Here is a 13223-nt window from a genome sequence, read left to right on the forward strand (position 1 = left end):
GAAAACATCAAATTAGCAGCCTTAAAAATGTTTTTATTTCATTGTTTTCATTTTACTTTCTGATATTGGGTTTTAAATACGTGTCTTTACTTAAAAAATTAAATGCATGGACATTTTTGTAACTCCATGAAAAAAAAATTCGATTGCAATTTTTTTTTTATGCCTAAGGAGGTATAAAAATACTCCAGAAAAAAAAAAAAAAAATCTTGACTAAGGTTCTCATTGGTGATGTGATGTTCACGAACGAATCGAATCTTATGAACAGCTCTTTGAAATGAATGAAAACGATGGGAACCGAGTCTTTGTAAAGAGCCATTCTTTGTTTTTTTGGATTAATAACAGTGCTTAATCACTGTTGTGTTTTGTGCAATTTTTTCCATATGTTTACACACATTTATTGTTCTTGTTCTGAGGGAAAATGCACAACAGTTGTTAAGGTATTTAAGTAACTGCAATGATAAATCACTTTTGTGTTTTGTGCATTTTTTCTGTATGTTTACCAACATAGTGTTCTTGTTCTGAGAACTGCACCACAGTTCAGGTATTTAAGTAACTGCAGTGATTAATCACTGTTGTGTTTTGTGCAGTTTTTCCATAAGTTTACACACATTTATTGTTCTTGTTTTGAGGAGATTAAAATGTTATTTCATAAGAAAATGTTTTATTTTCTTCTTCATTTTTAGGCTACAGACTAGTCCACATAATGTACAGTGATGTTTTTGGTCCAATTCCAGCATTTGCCTAATGTCACCTCTCATGTCATGTATTTAGCCCACACATTTGAACTAACTATTCTTTTTTACGGTAAGATAATATTTACTGCCGCAACAAGTAAACACCTTTAAAATCTATTGTCAATCATCACATGTAGCCCATTTAGTCATTAAAACATTGGTGTCTCAAAATAATGCAAAAAACATAAAAGAGCCAGTCTTTTGAATGGCTCTTTTCAGTGAACGGCTCCTGATTGAGCGGCTCCCTTCAAAGAGCCAAAAGTCCCATCACTAGTTCTCATAATTCATGCATGAAAGGGTTAATGAGATGTGAGCCATTCTAGCATATTTTATAGATAAACCACACATTACATATAAAAGTTCCCAAAACAGAGAATGGAAATAACAATTTCATAAAATAAGTTAGTGCAAACCGACAGAAAAACTCAAATTCCCTGTGTTTCTCACATTAGAATACATAGAAAATGTAATTATGTTGCAACACATAGTGCACACGTGGATAACATGTTACTACAGGTTGTAATGTGTGCAACATGAAAAATATTGGCTATGGTTTGTTAGACCTACTTATTTTTTAGTCAGCGTTGCCTATACCCACTTCTAAATCCCCCTGATGTGCATCATTCATCAGTATCTGAGCCAAATTGCCCGTGTTTTCCCTAAGGATGGTGAAGCAATAACCCGCCCTACTCTGCCTCTAATTGGCTAGTGCCAGAGTCCTCGATATATCAGAGTACCGACACTTCCATAGACTCTCGTTGTCAAATAAATACGCACCTTCTTCCGGGTCATGGAGGGGTCAGTAGTTCCAAACATTGAGTGTTACGCCATTGGAATACATTCATTGCCATTGCCGCTGATCTAGCAACTCCAGGGGTAAGTTAATAAGATATCATCATCTTTCAAATGATCGAGTGTATTTCCTGTATGAGCCTGTATGACATTCATGTTGTAAATTCAATTTTCTTTGGTAAGGGTTAGGGTTTGTACAAATTTATGTCTTAAATACCTGCTATGTTCGATTGTCAGCTGTTGTTCTATAGTTAGCTAGCTGACTTGGCCAGTTGTTGAGATTTAACCACTATAACCACAAATTATGGAGTTTTCACGATAAGGTTTGGTTAGTACAGATGTTGTTATCAGTGGGTTTTATTTTAGTTTTGCTGAACCTGGTGGTGTTTGGTTAAGTTTGTTACTGTAGAGCTGAGCTTTGCCAATAAAAGTTCATTAAAGTTATTATTCATGAGTTAAAGAAAGAGAAACTTCCGCCACTTGGCATTTGTAAGATCCGACTCATCCTATAAGGATTGTGTTGAGTTTGAGTTTGCTAATGTTGAGTTTTTAATGAGTTTAGCATTCGTGCTAACGCTAGCATGCTAAGTTAGCCGCTATGCTCTCCGCTGGTTAATGTCGTATTGTGTGTGTTATCAGAGCAGAGCTGGGCACACTGAAGAAAAGGAACACAAACACATACTCACAGCAGCTTTTATGACACTGAAACAGATGACAATTCACAGCAGCACATTTACCTAGAATGTCTCAGGGGTTAAAGGGTTAAATAAAAGCTAACAGACTGTGTGTAGCCACAACCTGCTTTAAATACACACTGTTCACAGCTAACCACTGTTTTCTGCTTGTACCTCAGTCCTGTAAGAGTAACACTTAAACATGGTAAATTGTCCATCTGCTTATGAGTACAGTACAACTGCAGAATGAATGAACTTGTAAAGTTAGCACCATTCACGTACGTAGCCTATCCAAGCTAACACCAACCTGTCCCTCCAAAATTAAAAATTTTCAAAGTAATAAATGCAGTCCTTTCAGTGGTCAACCCCACTACTCAGAAGTATAACACACACAACAGTGCATACAATAGTGACACAATAGTTGTGTGTGGTTTATTGTCAGATTTACCATGCTAACTGCTGTTTCTCCCATTAAATAACATGGGAGTGCTTAGTTCGTTTGGACCTTTTCAGGTGTGAGATGTATCTTACGCTAAATGGCAGATGAATGTGCGACTTTGAATCTTGCTCTAAAATGTCAGATGACTATCATACATCATGCATCATAAACCAAAATGGAAAAGAAGAAATGAAATATTATACCGTACTTTCTGGGCTATAAGCTGCACCTGACTATAAGCCGCGGCTGACTTTATGTCATATCTGACTATAAGCCGCAGGTGTCCAGGTTGTCACATGAGATATTTACACAGAAAGATGGTCAACAGAAAGATTATTTAAATATTTATTTCCATACCTTAACTGCTTTTTTCCAAACAGTGCCTGTAACACGGCAGTAAAACAGCAGGAACACGGCTGGTTCAAACACCCAGAAAAGTCATTGATCTGTATCTTCATCTTCCTTCTGCTCATTGAAACCACTGCAGTCGTCTTCTTCAGTGTCGGAGTTGAACAGCCTCAAATGTCTCCGTCACACACCTTCTACATCTCTCCTCCGTTGTTGCTCAATGGCACTTCTGTGCTGCAGCTCTATTTCCTTCTAGACACATCGATTGCTTTTAACTTAAAAGCTGCAAAATATGCATTTCTGTGTGTTTTCCATGATGAGGGTTTGTGCATGACACGCAAAATGATTGTTAAAAGTTAAGATTAAAACTTCTCTGTGCATCACCTCTTCCACTTGTCTGTCTCACTTTTGCGCTTTCAGCTAGATCGCCCCCTGGTGGCCGTTAGCCCATATAAATCTATACTCGAGCTGCATCGCTGTATAAGCTGTGGGGTTCAAAACGAGAAGAAAGTAGCGGCTTATAGTCCGGAAAGTACGATAAGTTGTTTTCCAAGCCTAAATTGTTATATTCTGATATATATTTTGTATCTGTATTTTGTCTTTTTACTTTATGTGTACTGAACACTGAAAAGTGTTGTGTGTGGTTAAGTTGAAGCTAACACCTGTGTGTGCTGAACTTGGAGAAAAGGTCAGATTCTAAGTAGAAGTGCTGGTTTTGTGGCTTTGGTAAGATTGTGGTTAGGGCGAGTTGAGTATATCTGGGTTATGAACTTAAAAGGGACTTTCTCTGGTCAAGAAATGCTAGCCTAATTGTGCAAGAGTGTACTTACTGAAACTCTTTGGGGTTAACCTATGCAGTGTAAGCTGAATTTTTGGTGCAAATGTGTGATTAACTCAGGTGAACTTTCAAATGTGTTTTTTCTTAGAATTAGCTCACTTGGAGTGGTGACGTGTTTTACCCAGCAACAACTGCTCAACCAATCATTGAGATTATGTACCAAATATGGAAGTCATCCAAGTGACTGAAGAGTATAAAATGTAATGAAGAAGATTTTCATGTGGAAGAGACAAATAGTGTGTTTGATGCGAGACTAGTTGAAAAATGCCTTTTTTTTTTTTTTGTAATTTTTTCTATTTTTTCCTGAAGCAATAAATCAAGCTTTGTTTTAACTTTTTAAACCTCAACCCTTTTTGGTGAATTCTTCATATCTCCTGGGTTGGTCCTTCCATCCGAAACATAACTGGTGAGTTATTAATTTAAATAAAGCGACCCTCCTCTGGGGCAGTCTGGATGTGAGCCGGACTCCATTTTTCGGAGTATTGGAGTAAGGTGGAGAAACACCGGTGTTCTGTCAAGTTGAGCTGCTCCGTCGAAGTAAGCTACCAGTAGCTTATATCTACAGCGACGTCTATCGATTGACGCTACCCTGTCAAAACATGCTACCTTACGTTTTGACACGCCTATTTGAAAATGAAATAATGCTTCGACTGTAGAAAAACACCATTATTTACTTATTCATTTGAATATGGGTAGAGGAAGCTCATTTCGACAGGCTTTTAACTTCTATTAAATAAAGCTCCTACTATAGAAACACCATTATTTATGTTATTAGCATCTCACATCAAAATTCTATCCTTCGTGCACATATAATTGCTTACAGGAACTGTTAACATAGATTTAGTCAGTTAAATGGTAGGCCATCATTATTGGCGTCTGTTGAACTAACTTAATAATCTAAACACCATTAACACCCACCTGACCCACGCACTTAACGCTATATCATACAATGAGAACTTCCTTACGCTATTATCATCTTGTCAATATTCTACATCTATCTTTCGTGCACATAATTGCTTCCATGCTTACTTCTCAAAAGGCACTATTAAAAAAATATACTTACAAAATATAACACTTCTGCCTGGGGGAGCACAGATCGATGGGCATTTAAACTGTGAAAATGGTTGGGGGCATGCGCATGCTCAGTAGCGCTAGGTAGCTCAACTCGACAGGTAGGGTGTTTCGACAGGACACCGGCAGTCATGCACTTTGCAAACACGTAGACCTTGCCCAGGGCACAGCAAAGTCAGTTACCTGGTGTATAAAGATAAAGGACATCTGAGGCAATAATCCATTTAACTAATATTATTGTGTTTTTTTTTTTAGATTATTGTGCTATGTGGGACACAGGTTTACATGAACCACGTGAGCACTGGAGCAGCGACATCAAAGCTTGTCATGACGGTTTTTTTAGGGCTCTGGCTAGTACTTGGTACCTTCACCAATTAGATTGGTTACCTTTAGGCATGAGGACTGATGAGCCAATCAGAGGCAGAGTAGGGCGGGTCATGCCGAGGAAAATAAAATGGCTGACACTCAATTTATCCTGATATGCTACTTGGATAAAATAATTCTGTGCATGTTAATTCATCTGTGACAGCTTTTTTATTTTTTTGCGAATTCTGCATGTTATAAATGTGCAAAAGCAGCAGCAGAACGTTAATAAAAGCACTGTTTATCATTCTCTCTCCGCCATATTGAAGAATTCAAAGGTAATTTCATCTCAACAGCTCATGTATCTACATTTTTTCCTAGTACTCCAGTGGAAAATATGACATGAGGAGGCGTTCATGTGCAATTTTCAAGTCCGTAACTAGTATTAACCATATTTCCCTGTAGCACATGAAGGCAGGATTAGTGTCCCCATCTGGCCTGGGTTTAAAAGGCAAAGGCCCTTTACTCAGAAAGACCTGAGGAGATGAAGCAGTGAACACAAACACACACACACACACTGCAGTTATCAGAGAGAAATATGTCTGCTGTTCTATTTGTCCCTTCATTTCCCCCCAGGAACAGATGCATTAGGGAGAAAAGAAAATGAAATAAAGAGAGCGAGTTGAATGAAAGTTCAAGCTACGAGGTCAAACTGAGCGAAAGGAAACTCTTGGTGTGTTTGTACTGTATGTAGTGACCGAACTGGAATCATATTTTCTGTTCCTCATGTATTTGGTTCTGTTTTTATTAATCATATTGCAACACTTAGGTGGAAACAGATGCAAATGCAATGTTTGGGACACTGTAAATCGTAGGTTTGTGTAAGTATTGGTTTAATTCATTACCTCCGCCAAGGAGGTTATGTTTTTGCCAGGGTTTGTTTGTCTGTCTGTCTGTCTGTCTGTTTGTTTGTCTGTCTGTTAGTGTGCAACATAACTCAAAAAGTTATGGACAGATTTGGATGAAATTTTCAGGGTTTGTTGGAAATGGGATAAGGAAGAAATGATTAAATTTTGGTGGCGATCGGGGGTGGGGGGGCCCACGGGGGGGGGCCACTGATCAGCCTTGGTGGAGGTCTGCGCTCTCCAAGTGCTTCTAGTTTTTAATGTGTTCATGAAGAGAATAAACATTTTGACATTTACTGGTTTGCTAAGAAAATTTATTACATTTTCAGAATCAGAATCAGATTTATTGGCCAAGTATGTGAACACATACAAGGAATTTGGCTTTGGTTTTTACATGGCTCATGACATACAGTTCTGACATGAACCCAGATAACATGTGGACCTGGACACAATACAGACAAACAGTCCACTAGAGACAGAGCCTAAAACGCACTATTTCTTCCATTTGATATGTATGATTAGGGCTGACCTTGATTTACAAAAATAAAATCAAATTAGAGCAGAAAAATAAATCAATATATAATATTTAATAGTTTGATTTATAGGTGTGTATTTTACGCACACTTGGTGACAGATACTAGTATTCTTGAACATTTGACCTAGTGCCAAAAATAATCATGCAAATTAACCAATGTTGGAGTTAATCATTGACACATGCCGGGCTGTAAAAATCATATAATATGTGATCCACTTTTTATGTAGTATATTGAAAAAAAATTTTTTTTTTTTGTTTTTTGCATCCAAAAAATGGTTTGTTTCCATTACAAACACAGTATTTAAAGGTTTAAAAAATGTGACAATTATTGAGTATTTGGTATTTTTATTTACAGCTCAAGTTGATGAAATAGAAAAAAAGTGTAAAAGAATTAAAAACAAACTGTATGAAATTTTTTTTTGACATTATTCCACAAGTGTGCCAAAATGGCACACCTGGTGCCTTACTGGACGGGATACCGGAGGGTTAAGAACTTTCTTTGCCTCAGTTGAACCACATGGGACTGAGGATGCACTGTCACAATTCATCATGATGTAAAATATTTTGTCTCCAAAGAAAACATTGTTTTCTCTTGTCGTTAACAAAGTAAATCAGCGATATCTACATCTACATACATATGGGACACAGTTTATATATTTTCTATACCTAATAAAGGGGAAAAGATAGTCAGACTCTACAGTGTGTGTTGTGAATAAACAGATGACTTCAGGGTCATGAAAAGATGATTCAGTGTGTTTATTGTTGAATTATTAAAGTCTAAAGTCTGAAGACAATGCAGGAAAAACAACAGAGGGCACGGAGAGACGACAACACTGAGGCAGCAGTTGGCATTTGAGTTTGTAACCGGTGGGAAAGAAAGCCATATCTGTTACTTCTAACCATAAAAAGGTAATTAGAATATTTAAAGTGGTAATAATGAAAAACTACCTCATCTCTCGTATGATGCACCAATAAACTAATTTTTTCCTCTGTAATTATTCCACCACTAACCCAGATTTCACATCCTGATATAAAAAAGCTTGTACACTTGCATCTTTTTATGTGCCGCACAGATTTTCACAGATCACATTTATCTACACTGTAAGAAAAATAAACGGGACTATTCAAGAATATTTAGGCTCATATGAAACACTTCCTTTACCTTGAAGATAATAGCCCGAGGCAAAGCAAAGGATGGAGTTGGTTTATCAACTTATACCTCATTAGATTTTATTCAAACACTGAGGTTCACAACATAATAAAGGTGCAAGGTGACCAGTATTGTAATATCAAAGTATACCTGAGATATCAAAGTTTTATAATGTTCATTTGGGCCCATCATGTTAGAATAGCACACTTGTTTTTATTTGTTTTGTGTGTGCGTAACATCATGGCACGTCCAGATCCAGTACTGCTGTGTGTTCTGTACTAGCTGCTGTTTACTCTGTGCACATTAAGAATGCATGTAGAATATATGGTTTATAGATGAAGCTGTCACCGTCACAATTACATCAACTACACAGGAGAACCATAACAGACTCATGGAGGTTACAGCAGGAGGATGAAAAAAATCCTCTGAGAACTGGTGTAAATATGTAAACAATGTTATAACACATGGACCGACTTTGAACTTCTTACATTTTGGAAGAGATCCACAGAAACCATAGTGGATGAAACTATATTAGGGTTGTGCATCTGCATTGATGAGTCTCATTCAAGACACAATTCAGTGTATATATGGAAATGAATTGAATAAAATGTTTATTTTGTCACACATGTAAACATGCACCACACACTGAAATTTGTCTTCTGCCTTTAACCCATCATGCATCACACACACTGCATGCTAGGAGCAGTGGGCTCACCATGTCAGGTGCCCAGGGAGCAAATGGGGCGGTTAAATGCCTTGCTCAAGGGAACATCAGCCAACAACTTTCCGCCAATCCAGGGAATCGAACCGGCAATCCTTTGGTCACAGGCCCACCCTCCAGCCCTCTAGATCATAGCTGCCCCTCACTATATACACATTCAATGTATGTGTGTGTGTGTGTGTGTGTGTGTGTGTGTGTCTTTTCCACTATATTTAATTATATTCAGTGGTTAATGGTCGGATGTTATTACCTCCGCCAGTGAGGTTATGTTTTTGAAATGAAACCATGTTTAATGCAGCTAATCTGATGTTTTCTCACATTTTAACATATTCTAATACTAGTTATTACTCACTTCATGGAGATAATATGCAAAAAAATAAATATTAACAATTGATTTCCACTCAAGAACCAATCAAGAACAGCAAAGTTACAATAATGGTATGAATTGCAGTTTATGAGATGATGCATAAATGTCCACTGTGTTGGTTGATATGGAACTGTCAGGTTCAGACCACCTAAATTCAAAGAAAGACACAAGAACACACAGGAGTCAAGTATCTCTTGCTCGCGAGGAGAGTAGTTGACAGAACACTGCTCAGTTACAATGCCCCAACTCACTCTGAGGGTCCTGCCCTTGCTCTCCTCATTTATTTCATTTGGGTGTTCCCTAGTTACTGTTATAATGTTGCTGGTGTGGGGGGAGGGGGGGGGGGGGGGGGGCTGGAGATTTTTCATCCTCCAAAGGGGGGCCCGACAGAAAAAGATTGAGAACTGCTGAGCTACAGTATGTTGCAAAAAACAACATAAATCAGCCAACTAAAATTGTTCCTGTGTGGTTTTACTGCAGGATTTACTATGTAACAAGATACATATGAATCAATTAGTAAAAGCCCTGAATTATTTATTTATTTATTTATTTTTATTTATTTATTTTTTTACTTCGAAGGCCAGTCAATCAAAAAGTACTGCCACTGTGTAATCTTCGTAATGTTTTATGTAATTACACAATGACATTATCACCCAATGTTGTGATTTAGCAACAAACATACCCACCTGTATCAACGTCCCCTGAAAATGAGTGGGTAACACTGTTTATAACTCAACACTGGTGCGAATTAGTAACATGAGTGGACATGAGGATCAATCTAATGACAAATGGATCTGATCAAGTGAAAGTGAACATCAAGTGTGAAAAAGTAGATTAGCACACATCATTTATCAAGTGAGATCATTTTTTAGCTAAAGATCTCTATTTTATGAAATTGTTATCCTTTTTAAAATGCCATTTGTAAAAAAAAAAATTAACTAAAAATGCTAAAAATTATCTAAAAAATTTTAAAATGTATTAATTCTATTAGATAGATAGCTAGATAGATAGATAGATAGATAGATAGATAGATAGATAGATAGATAGATAGATAGATAGATAGATGATTAAGTTTCAAGTAGTGGATTTTCATTATTTTGTGAATATTATTGATATTTAGGAGTTTGAACATTTGTCAGTTGCTTAAAAGGCCCTGTCCACGTGTTACCACAAAAATACCAATTTTTAATTTTCAAGTTACTTAAAATTCAGATGTTTGAGTGGAACTTTCAGAAACTAATGATCTTTTGATATATTTTGGGTGATGCATACAATGGTAAAGAGTCATCCACATGTCGCTATGGCAGCCTGTCCTCATGTTACCACATTCTTATGTCAATAAAACAGAGACTTTGAGCATAGTTGAACATAATATCTAAAAGGTTTTGTCCTACTTCATATCAATTTCTGTCGAGAACCGCATGTTTTGAATGTTTGCGTTAAAAAAAAGTAATGTTCGTTTCAAGTCCACGTCACCGAGCAGTAATTTGACATTTTTCATCAAAAAATTGTATCTCCCCAAATTTTGTTATACATAATGTTGAAGTGCTTATAAATACCTACTCAGATATGTGTAATAAATGCATATAAGTTTCTCTGCTTACATGAAAGAGACTGTTGAACACCAAATGTGTCCACGTGCTACAGCTCGAATATGAAAAATTACTGGTCTCACATTATTGATCACATGTCTGAATATAAGCACAAAGCCTTCAATAAGTATGACATAAAAACATTTCTCTTTGATTTCTTTGTGGTAATAATGAGAAACAACACTTTCCCTTTCATCCAGTCAGGCTGTACAGTACAGACTCGCCTTGTGTCTGTGGTTGTTTAATCATTTCCACTGCCTTTATGTGTCATTTCATCAGGATTTCATCATGGTTTTGGAAGATCCCGACAGAGATGGTTTCATTTGATCTTTAATGGTGTTGGATAGGCTCAGCTTGTTTCGCCTAATCACCCCAGGACAGACTAGTCAGAGGATTTTTCGTATTTGTTTGCAAAACTGTAGAAAAGTACAATCCTGTAAGGTACATGCTGTGAAAAGACAGAAAAAAAAATCCTGGTCCATGTGGGTTCCACTTTGGATACTGTTAATGAGTTGACCTAAACTGTCAAAAATGCCCTTTTGTAACAACTGAAGATGTAACTCATTACCACTGCTTTTAAAAACGGCTTTTGTCTGTACATTAGTGGCTCACAACACACACCCACACGAAACGTCTGTTGTAAGATTGCTTAATTTTGTCATTTCTACACATGGTGGTTATCTTCTTTTGTTCATGATTCATGTAGCGTTTCAGCTTAAAGACAAAGAATTTGTTCAGATCAAGTGTTATATCTAAATGGCCGTGAAAAGACTTTAATATGGGACTTGATCTATGTAGTCTGGGAATGAACTGGAGAGATCTGATCATAAAAGCTTCTTTGTCTATTTTAACCCATAAAGACTCAAACAGCCACTGGCGACTCAATTCATCTACTGATGTAAACGGTTTAATACATGTTGATCCACTAATCCTATCAATCCATTTAAATAACTGATGTAAAATGTGGTTTATCATCTTTCCATGGTCATCAGATATGACCCATTTGGACGTTCAGAGGCTCCGCAGTTACCGTGGAAACAGCGTCATCTTCTACAACATTGATTCACCAGTAAAGCCCATAGAGTTGGATCAATGAGAGTGGATGGAGACACTTAGTTTCTGTTCAGTTAATGATATATTTTACAAGAAAATTATTTTTTTTATGTTTTCTCTGTTTTTGATGTAATAACCCTCACATGTAATATCAGAATGGTGATTAAAATACATGATTACTAAATTAGATATAGGAAAATACCTGATTTTCACAAAAAAAAAAGTGCAAAATGGTGATAAATCACTTAAGAAAGGTTAAATAGAGAGACAAATGTATTTGGGAATTGACCTAATTGGGTGAATTGGGTCTTTATGAGTTAAAAAAAAAAACAAAAACTCATGCACACATGACCGTTTTCAGAAAAATCTTTGTTTACACAGCGCCGTATAACTACACCGTCAAGAACATGCCAAGCCTGTAGATGGCAGTGTGGTGAGATGTTCCAGTACCATTAACCAAGCCGAATCCTGAAAAAAATTGCAACAAAACTTTACTTCCATTTGTTGAACATGTGACATAAATGTATTTACGTTGAGAAACTGTGACCTCTGTCCGAGATCTTCGTTTCCTTCCATTTACACATAAACGCGAAAATGGAGATTTACTGAAATCTCCACTTTAGAAACCATCATTTTCATCGTTGGCCATCGTTGAATGACAGTGGATGGACACACTCCGTTTATGTTCAGTTAATGATATATTTTACTGGAAAAGTCACTTTTTCTTACGTTGTCTCTGTTTTTGATGTAATAACCCTCAAATGTAATATCAGAATGGTGATTAAAACACATGATTACTAAATTTGATATAGGAAAATACCTGATTTTCACAAAAAAAGTGCAAAATGGAGAGAATAATATTATGATAAATTGTGATAAATCACTTAAGGTTAAATAGAGACAAAAATTAATTTGGGAATTGACACCAAAGTAGCACTGGGTCGTTATGGGTTAAAAAAAACCCTCATCCATACGTGACCATTTTCAGAAAAATCTCTGTTTTACACAGAACAGTATAACTACACCGTCAAGAACATGCCAAGCCTGTAGATGACAGTGTGGTGAGACGATCCAGTACCATTAACCAAGCCGAATCCTGAACAAAACTGCAACAAAACTTTACTTCCATTAGTTGAACATGTGACATAAATGTATTTCTGTTGAGAAACTGTGACGTCCATCTCAGATCATCTGAGATTTCCCTCTGTTTACACTGAAACGTGAAAATGGAGATTTACCAAAGTCTCCAATTTAAAAACCATCATTTTCGGTGTATATGGTCATCGTTGAATGACAGTAGATGGACACACTCCGTTTATGTTCAGTTAATGATATATTTTACTGGAAAAGTCACTTTTTCTTACATTGTCTCTGTTTTTGATGTAATAACCCTCACATGTAATATCAGAATGGTGATTAAAACACGATTACTAAATTAGATATAGGAAAATACCTGATTTTCACAAAAAAAAGTGCAAAATGGAGAGGATATTATTATGATAAATTGTGATAAATCACTTAAGAAAGGTTAAGTAGAGACAAAAATTAATTTGGGAATTGACACAAAAGTAGCACTGGGTCGTTATGGGTTAAAAAAACCCTCATCCACACGTGACCATTTTCAGAAAAATCTCTGTTTTACACAGCTCCGTATAACTACACCGGCAAGAACATGCCAAGCCTGTAGATGGCAGTGTGGTG

Source organism: Sphaeramia orbicularis, chromosome 10 (assembly GCF_902148855.1).
Source record: "Sphaeramia orbicularis chromosome 10, fSphaOr1.1, whole genome shotgun sequence".
NCBI lineage: Eukaryota > Metazoa > Chordata > Actinopteri > Kurtiformes > Apogonidae > Sphaeramia > Sphaeramia orbicularis.